Source organism: Lissotriton vulgaris, chromosome 5, assembly GCF_964263255.1.
Source record: "Lissotriton vulgaris chromosome 5, aLisVul1.2, whole genome shotgun sequence".
Classification (NCBI taxonomy): Eukaryota; Metazoa; Chordata; class Amphibia; order Caudata; family Salamandridae; genus Lissotriton; species Lissotriton vulgaris.
Window position 1 is genome coordinate 587,573,513 of NC_141693.1, and position 11,906 is coordinate 587,585,418.

General features: G+C 46.6%; 1 pseudogene; it reads right to left on the bottom strand.

Annotated features, from left to right (window-relative positions):
• Positions 1-710: 710 nt before the first annotated feature.
• On the bottom strand, positions 711-2,498 carry LOC147711295 (28S ribosomal RNA; annotated as a pseudogene).
• Between the last annotated feature and the right edge of the window lie 9,408 nt (positions 2,499-11,906).

Here is an 11,906-nt window from a genome sequence, read left to right on the forward strand (position 1 = left end):
GCGGAGGGTGAACAGGGTGCTATATCGTGACCTGAATTGTTGTTGCTAGTTGCATTGCTGAAGCGGGTGCTGGATTGACAAAATCGTCATGGAGGTTAATAATTTCGGGAAAAGGCAGCATCGTCTTTCGCCATCTTAACAGGGTTTTTAATTACTGAGAACTACTGGATCTGGAATTGTGTTTGTTTGCTTTGCCATTTTTCACTATCACGCTCGCCTCCATGATAGAATCATGTTTGCCTGTCTCTATAGATTTCTCTTTACAGAGTCTAGTGCTGTAGAGGCAGTTACCAGTGGGACCACTAGTAGGTAAAAGCCACTACAACTGAGACTAGATTAAGAGAGTCTTAGTTACCCCTGCCGTTTACTCACGCTTCATGGAATTTCTTCACTTTGACATTCAGAGCACTGGGCAAAAATCACATTGCATCAACACCAGCCTCGGGCCTTCGAGATGATTTGTTTTATTTCAACAGTCTGATCCCCGTGGTCCGCACCAGTTCTAAGTCAGCTTCTAGGTGGCAGTTGAGGCAGAATGCCGGCCCCAGGGGATAAAGCGATGACCTCAGTTAGGTTGATTCACAGGAAGGGCCTGGCTCGCATCCAGAGATGCGATGCGCACCCAGCCCTGCTTTGTTCCCCAGCCCGACCAACCCGGCCCTGAGAGCCAATCTTTATACTGAATTCCAGGGTGCCCTGCCCTTCACAAAGAAAAGAGAATTCTCTCTGGGTCTCCTGCTGGCTGGTTTGAGTTACTGCAAGGGCACCTGGTTCCACCACTCCGTCTTTGGGTATCTGAACTTAACTCCCTTTTGATCATCCAAGGCCAATGGAGGCCATTGCCTCTCTCTTCTCAATGGTGCTCTCCTAGCTCCTATGACTGAGTGACCCATGTTCAACTGCTGTTCACATGGAACCCTTCTCCACTTCAGCCTTCAAAGTTCTCATTTGAAAGTTTGATACTACCACCAAGATATAAACCTGCTGTGGCTCCACCCAGGCCCTTGCCCCAGGCTTCAGTGCGTACTGCTGTGGCCCTGCTACTCGTTGCTCCTTAGCCCCTGCGGCTCTCAGTGCTATCGATGGTTGGGAATGGGTCCGATGCTACAGCACTATCCATTTTCAGGGGTAGATGATTTGGCAGGTGAGTTGATACACACTCCTTAGCAGGTTCCGACTTCCAAGTCCCCCATCATGTTGTCTATATCAACCAACACATTTTCTGGGTTCTGATGAATGTCGGCATTGGGCACCTTAACCCGGCATTCGGATCATCCAGTAGTGCCAGTTCTACATATCAAAAGTGGCCCACTAGGCACTCATATTCCATGCCCAGCTCCACTCGAGCGAGCCGCACTTCCTACTCATTTAAAGTATGAGAATAGGTCCTCTAATCATTCACTTTACAAGAGAAAACTGGGGGCTCCGAGCGCCAGCTATCCTGAGGAAACCAGCTATTCGTTGGTTCGATTAATCTTTCACCACTAAACCCTGGACCGCTAAGGACCTCCACCAGAGTTTCTTTTAGCTTTCGCCCTGCCCAGGCATAGTTCACCACCTTTCGGGTCGCATCACATACGCTCATGCTCCACCTCCCCAATGGAGCGGGTGAGAAGGGTCGGTAGTACTCCTGCCGCTGGCTTGGCTGCGGGATCCCACCTCAGCTGGAGCATGCAGGGCTTCACATTCCTAGTGCCACAGGGTTTTGCTCGGTCCTCTGACTCACTCACGGGTTAGACTCCTTAGTCCGTGTTTCAAGATAGGTCGGGTGAGTAGCCAACATTGCCACAGACCCTGGTGCCTGGTGTGGGACTCCCTGCATGGTGGTGTGATGTAATCATGGAGAACTGAACATTGTCCACCCCAGTCGATAGTTACACCAGGAGCAGAGTACCCTGCCTGTGCTTCGCTGCCCCGACAGCTGGAACTGGGTGCCAGGGGAGGGCGCGGAGGTGTTCGAATCTTCTTTGGCCCTATGAACATGGCAGAGCTGCTGCCAGGGGGACTGCAACAACCTCCGCTGGAACGGAGGGCCACCTGTCACCACAGAGCCTTCCCAGACTACCTGCAGCCAGTCGTAGTACACCGCCGCAGAGGAAATGCACCCTGCAGGGGCCAGGTGAGCCCGGGTGGTTGTCCTGAGTAAGGGATCTGCCCTCCTTGGCCACCGACCTTCCCGCTGTGTTGAATCCTCTGGGTGGACTGAACCGAACCCACCCATTTACCTCTCAACGGTTCACGTCCTCTTGAACTCTCTCTTCAAAGTTATTTTCCAATTTCCCTTACGGTACTTGTTTGCTATCGGTCTAGAGCCTGTATTTAGCCTTAGATGGATTTAGTCACCCTCTTTGTGCTGCATTCCCAAGCTACCAGACTCCGACTACCTATTACCTCTAGTAAGCCCAACAGAGTGGAATTGTTGGGGGTTGGTCGCAGGCCATGCTTCCTTTCTCCACCGCTCTGCAAATTCGCCTCCTGTTGTGCTCTTGATTGGAGGATGAAGTCCCCTTGCCTCTGAAGGGTCAGGGATGGCTCTAGGGTAGAGCAACCGCTACCACCGGAAAGGCCCCTGACTTTGAGTGGGTGCGCTGTATATTATGGTTTTAAAAGCACCTGCTGCTGTATTCCTTGCCTCCAGCAATTTTCCAGCAATGATAAAAATGTCAAGATAACTCTGGTGATTAAAAATCTTCAGGGACAGAGTTAGTAGCATCGTCTAGAGGATGTTTTGACACATCATTAGCTAGTGCAGAGGGTTAATATGCCTGCTGCCAAGAACTTACCAAGCAGATCACAAAGTGCATATTATGTAAAAAGGTCAGTGGGTTAGTGCTTTTGTTGAGAGATTCTATTAGTACTTGCAGTTTGTAAGTTAAAATCGTAATGTACAATAGTGAGCAATTAACTGTCATCAAAGAGCTGCATGAAAACTGCAATCTATAGGTTAGAACGTTATTATTTTGTTCCAATATTGCAAACTGGGTTCATTTAGGTAGAAAATAATTCTTATTATTAAAGTGAGCCCCCAACCACAGTTCAACATTTTAAATTCTGAGTTTGTGCTTCTCCAGATCACCCACTCTTAAACTATATTGCCTACCACTATGGTTGACACCTTGTTGTCCACTGGCTTGTGTAACGTTTCCCATACACTGATTTACACTTGTATGATTGATTGTCTATGTGTAATATGTGTGTGATGTAAAGTGCTCTGACACCATGTACTCAGTAGTAGCTGTTACCATATGGGGCTGGGGGACGGGGGACAGGGGCATGGGGGTGGGGGAGTGGAGGGAATTAAAAAAACACTTAGCTGGATAGTGCCAGACGTCCAGCCTGCCACCTCTACTCCATCCTCTCCATTTCTCCCAGGCAGCAGGAACCTCCACCCAGTCTGTAATGCAGCCTGGGTGGAGAACATGCAAAGTGCACATGGGAGAGCCAGCCCAAATGTCATGCTCACTTAGGAAGTGCCTACCACTCTTTCCCCAGCTCTAAACATCCCAACCCCAGCCCCAAACCAACTGAGCCAGTTTGGTTAAATAAAATGGTAATTTCATTGTGTTATTATGATTTTATTTTTCCGTTTTGAATTGCTCAGTGGGGCAACTGCCTACACTGGTATAAGCAGCACTATAAAATGTATTAACCCCTTCGATGCTGACGACGAGCTCAGCTCGTCATCAGCCACAGTGGTCGTGTGCGGATGACGAGCTGAGCTCGCCATGTAACGCAGCTTTTGGAAAAAAGCTGCACAGCGCAAAAATAACCCCCGCACGCATGTGGTTAAATACATCTGAGAGAGAGTGGTTATTGAGACTTGAGAGGTACTGTTAAATGAGGCTGGGAGGGTATCCGTGGCGGAGGCGGTCTTTGGGGTGTACCATTAAACGTTGTTGCAACAGGTGCTGCAAGCGATAAAGCCGGCCCTGCTTGTTCTAGACTTTTTTCTAGTATGAGTATTCAGATGTCGTTTTCTAAATGTCACCTTTCAAAATGGGATACCTTTGGTCTCTGGAAAGAACATGGTGTACTGCTAGCAAAATAGATTCTGCATTAGTTCTGACTGTCCATTTGACAACGCAGAAACTCTCCATGGTCTGGCGAACAAGTACATTAATCAAATATGTGTCCAGCTTTCAACACAAAGATCACTAGTGTCTTCCGGGCATAACAGAAGTCCAGGGAAAGAATTTGTTTTCTTTTGCTCCGAATGTATAGAGCTATATATCAACATGGTAAAACTATTATTTGTTTCCTGAAGGTAGAATGACAAGCAGTTCCTTTTGTATTCTCTGTACTCGCAGTATAATCTACATAGAGTTCCTTAAGTTCTTTAATCATTATTTTTATCAACAGCGAGCCTCATAGAACCTCACACCTGCAGTGACGAACAGCCGTATTTCTCATCACACTACAGACCAGCACGGACTAGAGTCGTGTAGTATCAGAGTGGAATGTTTTCACATAATGATAGGGAGAAGGCATGTTGGAAAATCTATCTGCTGTTTGCCCACCGGCATAAATTGTATCGCAGGCAGGTTTTTCAATGCCAACTGCTAATTTTTAACGGTGTACCTGTAGAGGCAGGAATAAGCTGTGCCTAAGTTGTTTGCCAATCAAGATGCTTTTCTTTGCTTGCCTTTTATTTTTTTTAGATTGTCTATGGCAAGACCCAAGACATCCATATGTCTATGTTCTCCAGCATCTTAGTTTGATGATATGATGTTCAGTGCAGTGCAGAATGTCTTTGTCATCAGATGAAAAGCTAAAATAATTGCCAATTATGTATTGGCGCGAGCAAGATTTAAAAAACACAGTGATTTTTATGGATGGATTTTGTAACAGAAAAATGTGTAAAATGTGTAAGTCACAGACAGATCTATATTAAAAAGATAGAAATCAAATGTGGATATTCACAAAAGTAACTTACACTTGTGAAAAAGTTACAGTCTACTCTTACAATTTTGACCAATGTTACTACTTTGGGCTATTTATTCACAATGACTGAGAATACTGTTCCCACAGATCATGAAGCAGAATGGGTCCACAACAAACTTCTGCCCCCTCCCCACCATTCTGGAACAGGTTGCAGCCACAAAAAACGTCTGTTTTCGCAGCTACGGGGAAAGATTAGGTCCACAAAGTAACTCTTCCCCAACATCGGCAGGAACAGAATGGGTCCACTAGCCACTTCTTTCACCTGGGTGCAGTGCTTAATTTGTAAAAAATTAAGTGCCAGGGCCCTTCTCGGAATGTCATTGCAGCCTGCACCACCGATACCTTGACAGTGCTGCCAACATAACCTGTAACCAACGCACTCATACAAGTTTGACAATTGAGACTATTTCAGCAGAAATATACAAGGTCAGAAGAAAACAGGACTAGACAGATTGAGACAAGGACAGAGCGACAAAGAAAAACAGAATTATAGAACAAGTTGGGGATAGAGAGGGACGGAGAGGCACAGAAAGGCATGGTGGGAGAGAGTAAGACAGGGAGACACAGAGACTCGGAGAGAGGCATAGAAAGACACGCAGAGCAAGACAGGGTGAGAGGTAGAGAAATTGCGATACAAAGGGGGATTGTAAGAAAAAGACAGGGAAACAGAGACAGTCCGGGAGAAAGCATTGTTCTACTATCCCTGGCATATATTAATTGGGCTATTTGAGACATATTGTAGGGGTATGGGATATTTGATAGTTTTATAAAACTACATACAAATTATGAGAACTGCATCTTTCATCTATTGTATCAGGAAAATGCCATAATGTGTCCTCCTTGATCTACTATCTATGAAATTCACACTGATCCATTCGACTTTTTATTTACAATAGCAGCATTAACAGCACACCAAATATAAATTGCATATCTCTTCATATATATATATATATATATATATATATATATATATATATATATATATATATATATATCGCCAGTAGGTATATATAGTTAGGATTTTTTCCCTATGGCATTTTTGAAAATTCTATGTCTAATAACTTTGGCGTTTGTGGACGGAATCGGCTGAAATTTTCAGGAAAATGGCACATTTTGTTTCTGAGCAGCCCTTGAAAATTTGGGGGGGTTTGTCGAGGGGGGGCCGAGAAAAAAGGGGGGTCCCAAAACACGTTTTTCCCATGTTAATTTCCATAGGGCGGTTGGACTCACTTTTAGCTCGAACGGCTGAATGGATTTGCACGAAACTTGGCAAAATTGTAGGGACTGTTAGCCCGATGTGCCTTTGCTAGGTCTCAATATATGTGCTCCAGTAGTTTTTGAGAAATTAACGTTTAAATCAAGATATATATCTGTAACAGCGCTCCAGGCTGCGCTCCGGTTCGCTTACTTTTCGCGAAACGGAACTTTGAGCGCAGAAAGCTGATTGGCTCTCCGGTGTCTGTCAACATTCTAAACAGTCCGGAGCGGCCGCCATCTTATCTCTCGGTAGGATCGAGAGAGAAGAAGAGGTGAAAAACGAAGGGGGAATTTAATGAAAGGGGGCAAGGTATACCCCTCTTGACCCCCTAGGAATGTTGTTGGGGTTATTAAAGGGTCCCGTGGGGAAAATAAAAAAAAAATGATTTTTCACGGTAGAAGCGCTTCACGGGCCGCGAACTGGGCCGCAAACTGGTAGCGAAACGGGAATTCGCCATTTTGTGCTTCGTTAATTAAATTACTAGGTATAAGGGGGTGCGGGAGACGTATCCTAATCCCCTATGTTTCATGAGGGTGGCTGAGGAGGCTCATATATGTTGATACATCTCTTCCAGCGGCTGTGCGTGAGCTTTTTATTTTTTTTGCTGCGTGACAGTCCGGAGCGGCCGCCATCTTATCTCTCGGTAGGATCGAGAGAGAAGAAGAGGTGAAAAACGAAGGGGGAATTTAATGAAAGGGGGCAAGGTATACCCCTCTTGACCTCCTAGGAATGTTGTTGGGGATATTAAAGGGTCCCGTGGGGAAAATAAAAAAAAAATGATTTTTCACGGTAGAAGCGCTTCACGGGCCGCGAACTGGGCCGCAAACTGGTAGCGAAACGAGAATTCGCCATTTTGTGCTTTGTTTTAATTAAATTACTAGGTATAAGGGGGTGCGGGAGACGTATCCTAATCCCCTATGTTTCATGAGGGTGGCTGAGGAGGCTCACATATGTTGATACATCTTTTCCAGCGGCTGTGCGTGAGCTTTTTTTTTTTTTTGCTGCGTGACGTCTGCTAACGTTCGATTCGATGGAAATCAGGAAGTGTTGACCGCCAATTTGTCACTGCGATAAAATATTTTGTTATAAATGAATCCTTATTGATAAACATTGTCTGCGCCATCTTGCCTTTTTTCCAATGCCACAATTTTGTCGTGCACGGCAGCCATTTTAGATGCCAGGCTGGTCCCAGGCTATCACCTACCCCTGCGGATGTAGTTTATGGCCCCAGCTAAAGAGAATCCAGACATGCCAACCCTCCTGATTCAGGCGTGAGACTACTGATTTCAGTGCTAGTCTCCCGCCTCCCGATTTCTGCAAGCAAAAACCCGGGGGCATATTACGAACAACTAGCGATAATTTTTGTCTCTAACTTGTTTAGAGACAAAAATTTTCGCCGCACATCGGCGATTTTTATCGCAGATAAACCTTGCTATTATCGCAGAAAAGTCAGCGATATTCATGTATTATCGAGCAAATGCTCTTAGCCATGTTATCCACCTCCCATTGGATAACATGGCTAAGAACTGCTCAGGGCAGGTGTTAGCTTTTGGAGATATTCGCGTTTAGCGCGAATATCTCCAAAAGTTGGTAATAGGAGATAGCGATGTTAGGGACTGTTTCCAGTCGCTAACATCTTGGCACGCCCACTTTGCATGTCATTAGTGATAAGTATCACTGACATGCAAAGCGGGGCCCAAGATGGTCGCTATCTCCTTTTAGCTGTCACTAACTGGTGTTAGCGACAGCTTGGTAATAGGGAGATAATTTTATCTCCGCTTTCATGGCTTTTAAAGCCAAAAAAGCGGAGATAAACCCCCTTGATAATATGCCCCACGATTCCTCGGGGGTTTCAGCTGATAGGGCTTGGTATTGTGTTACGTGGTAATTTTTCCAGGAAACGTCAGAGGGTCGATGCAGGTGTTCTAGAAGAGGTGATAAACCATTTAAGCCTCATGAACAAGCGCATGGTCTTTTAAAGATTTGTGAAGTACTCGGGGCGGCGGTGTGTGTGTGCCCTCTTTCAGGAGCGGGCGGGGGGGGGACTGCCAGCAACTTGCCAGGTCAGGTAGTGTTCAACACGTGTATCACCCTTTCTCTGCCTGCTATTGCGCTCCATGCTTCGGAAAGGTAAGAAAAAGAACGTGCATTTGAGTTTGAAATGTCCGATCCTGTAGCAGTACACTTGCAAAGCCCACACATGACAATAACCCGATTCAAGGCCCCATTCACCCGTTTTTAAAAAAATGTATAACACTCCAACAAAGTAACATTATAAAACTTTATTAACTTTTAAATATAATGAACGGAACAAAAACTGTAAAAACATTTAAACATTTTTCACCCAAAAAAGCAACAATGGTCAGAAGCTGTCTTTTGTGCGAATAGACCCAAGGCAGCACAACGTGCAGAGTTCTGGACGGCACCCAGGTGATGTCGCCTGGGTACCGCACTGGTTTTGGGATCCTACAATGCTGCTCCGAAAATTGGCGTGGGGCGTCCCGGGTGGTGCGGGGGGAGGCCTCGTCAGTAGCGGTCTGTTGTGCGAATAGTCCCAAGGCAGCAGAACGCGCTGAGATGTTGATGGCACCCAGGTGATGTCCAGTAAACTGCCGCACTGGTTTTGGTATCCTACAATGCTGCTCCGAAAATTGGCGTGGGGCGGCCCGGGGGGGGGGGGGCGTGGGGGAGGCGGCGTGAACGGGCCTCCCCAGGTGGCGGCCATCCAGCTGAGTTGCGCCCGCTCTTGCGGCTACAGCGTCTCGCTCACCATGTTGTTGAGTTGCTCCCACTCTTGCAGTGCAGCGATAGGCGGCTGCCACATGACTCTTAAAATGGCGGCCGGCTCTTCGGTTTTGGGCCTGGTCCACTGAAATGGCCCTGGGACACCTTGGAACTCGGACGCTTGCCTGCTAGGGCTTGGGCTCCATTCTCGAAAAGCGTCCCCTCAGCCGTGAAGATTCTACAAAAGTCTTGGGGGCCCCCGACTCCCGCAGGCTTCCGGTGGGGAGCGGCTGCCATGATTGCTCGCGGAATGACCACGACGGAGCCACGAGATGGTGGTGCTCTCATGCTGACGCCAGCTTCAGTCTGAATGATCCAGAAACAAGGTGGGGCTTTCATTGTTTGGGGAAAAAAATGTTCTAAACCAATGAAAAGTGTTATTTTAGGTCATATGACCAAGCCTTCCATCTTTAGGAAACCAAAAGTAAAATGAACCAATGAAAAGTTTTATAAACAAGTCACATGACCTGTTATGCGGCATAGGGCTACAAAAAGCGTAGAAAATCCGTTGGCACGTGAGGCGGCGTCAGTAGCGGACCGATGTGCGAATAGGCCGAAGGCAGCACAAAACGTCGAGATCCGGATGGCACCGAGGTGGTGTCCAGCAAATTGCCGCACTGGTGTGGCCATCCTACAATGCTGCGCCGAAAGACGGCGTGTCCAGCTGAGTTGCGGTCACTCTTGCGGTACAGTGAATCGAACGCGCCGAGATCCGGATGGCACCGAGGTGGTGTGCAGCAAATTGCCGCACTGGTATGGCCATCCTACAATGCTGCGCCGAAAGACGGCGTGTCCAGCTGAGTTCCGGTCAGTTTTGCGGTACAGTGACTCGAACGCGCCGAGATCCGGATGGCACCGAGGTGGTGTCCAGCAAGTTGCCGCACTGGTGTGGCCATCCTACAATGCTGCGCCGAAAGTCGGCGTGGGGTGCCCCGTTGGCTTATGAGGTGATGTCAGTAGTGGACCGATGTGTGAATAGGTCGGAACCAGCACAAGGCGCCAAGATCCGAATGGCAAGTTCTGGATGTTGAGTGCCTCAGTTGAGAGTTCTGAGCAGTGCTTGTAAGACTGTCTGAAGCTTATTTGCACCTGCTGCAGCTTCACTATTGCCCTGGTGTGGCCAAAGGTCGCACATGACATAGGCGGCTGGCTCCCGAGGTCCGGCGGAACTTTTTTCCTTTTCCTTTCTGCTTCTTTTCCTACAATCCGTTTCATCTGAAGACACGACCAGGTCCCTGAATGTGTGCAGGGGGACGCTATTGATTGAATGAAAATGGCGGCTTGACACAAAGCTGACTCAAGCGTTGCTGTTGATGCTATACAGACAAAAATTGGTTTTCAGTTTGTACATTCTTCAGGATTTTTTTTTCCATCCAAGGCTGATTGAGAGTTTGTAGAAAAATGGCTTCAGATTTTCCACATACTACTCTTCAACATTCTTCCTAAATGTAACAATGTGAAACTCACTAGGAGAACGGCTGTTTCTGTTTCCTTTCAAAATGCTGCCAACAATATTTTCTGAATGGAAGACACCATCTTGTAGCATAAAGGGCCGAAAGGGGTTCTGGTCTGGCCGATGGTTGGTGGAGACATTTTGACTATATCTTGAACCTGCCCGGCCTCGCCCAAAATGGCGCCGGTATAAATGGGACTCGTAACTCCTTGCCCGCAAATGTATATCTAGAAAATTTTATTGTAAGTGGCCCTGTCGTATTTTAATTACAAAATGTACGTCCACCGATTCCGCAAGTGTTAGACACCTTAGTTCTTCCAACCTAATGGCCCGCTCGTTACGTTCCTCTACAGTGTAAATGTCTCCTCATCATATACGATTTCAGTTTGCTCCGTGGCCGGCCCACGTGGTTATAGGCCCGTATTTGTATACTGACATTTTCACAATAAAGGTTTTTAAAACAAAACACGGTAGTAGTATTTACATTGGTAAAGTTTTTACTTTTAGTCACTGTTTTCGAATCAGTAAAAGGCAAGTGAAATAAAGCAGTCCAATTACATGACGGATAAAAGGTATAATATGTAGGAACGCAGTAAAGATAAATGGTCAAGGGCAGTTGTGTTTTTCATTTCTGCAACATAAAGTGATCAATAAGAATCTGATAATCAGGCGTATCGGCGACTAAGACAGCAGGCCGAATCTCTTTTACTCAACGGCTCCGTCATGGAACGAAGAAACGCCCTTTTTCTCAAAAAAGGAATATATTTTACTTGCAGGACAGTTGTAAATTTTCCGGGAAAGTACATTAGCCTGGAATATTATAACATATGTTTAAAAAAAAAATAATGTTCGAAAACAATAAAAAGCGTAATTTTTAGGTCATATGACCAAGCTTTTCATCATTAAAATAACAAAAGTAAAATGAACCAATGAAAAGTTTTATTAACAAGTCACATGACCTGTTATGCTTACGTTACGCGCTGCGCGCCGCGCCTCGGATCACTTCCGGGTGCGCTAACGCGGCGTGTCATATAACGCATTACGCGACAACGTAGGTCAAGAATATAGTCAAAATGTCTCTACCAACCAGCGTTCGGAACACAACCCCTTTCAGCAGTCCAAAAAGTTCTGTTAAATGACAACAGAGGGGACAGGCAACAAGAACCATCAGTCAAAGAGGGGAGGGCAAGTTCTTCTCTTCCGGGTCATGTTGGGGCGCTACCGGAACTGATCGAATTGGTAGTCTACAGTGTTTCTGGATGTTTCAGACTAAAGCTGGCGTCAGCATGAGAGCACTACCATCTCGTAGCTCCGTCGTGGCCATTTCACGAGCAGACATGGCAGCCGCTCCCCACCAGAAGCCTGCGGGAGTCGGGGGCCCCCAAGACTTTTGTAGAATCTTCACGGCTGAGGGGACGTTTTCGAGAATGGGACCCAAGCCCTATCAGGGAAGCGTCCGAGTTCCAAGGA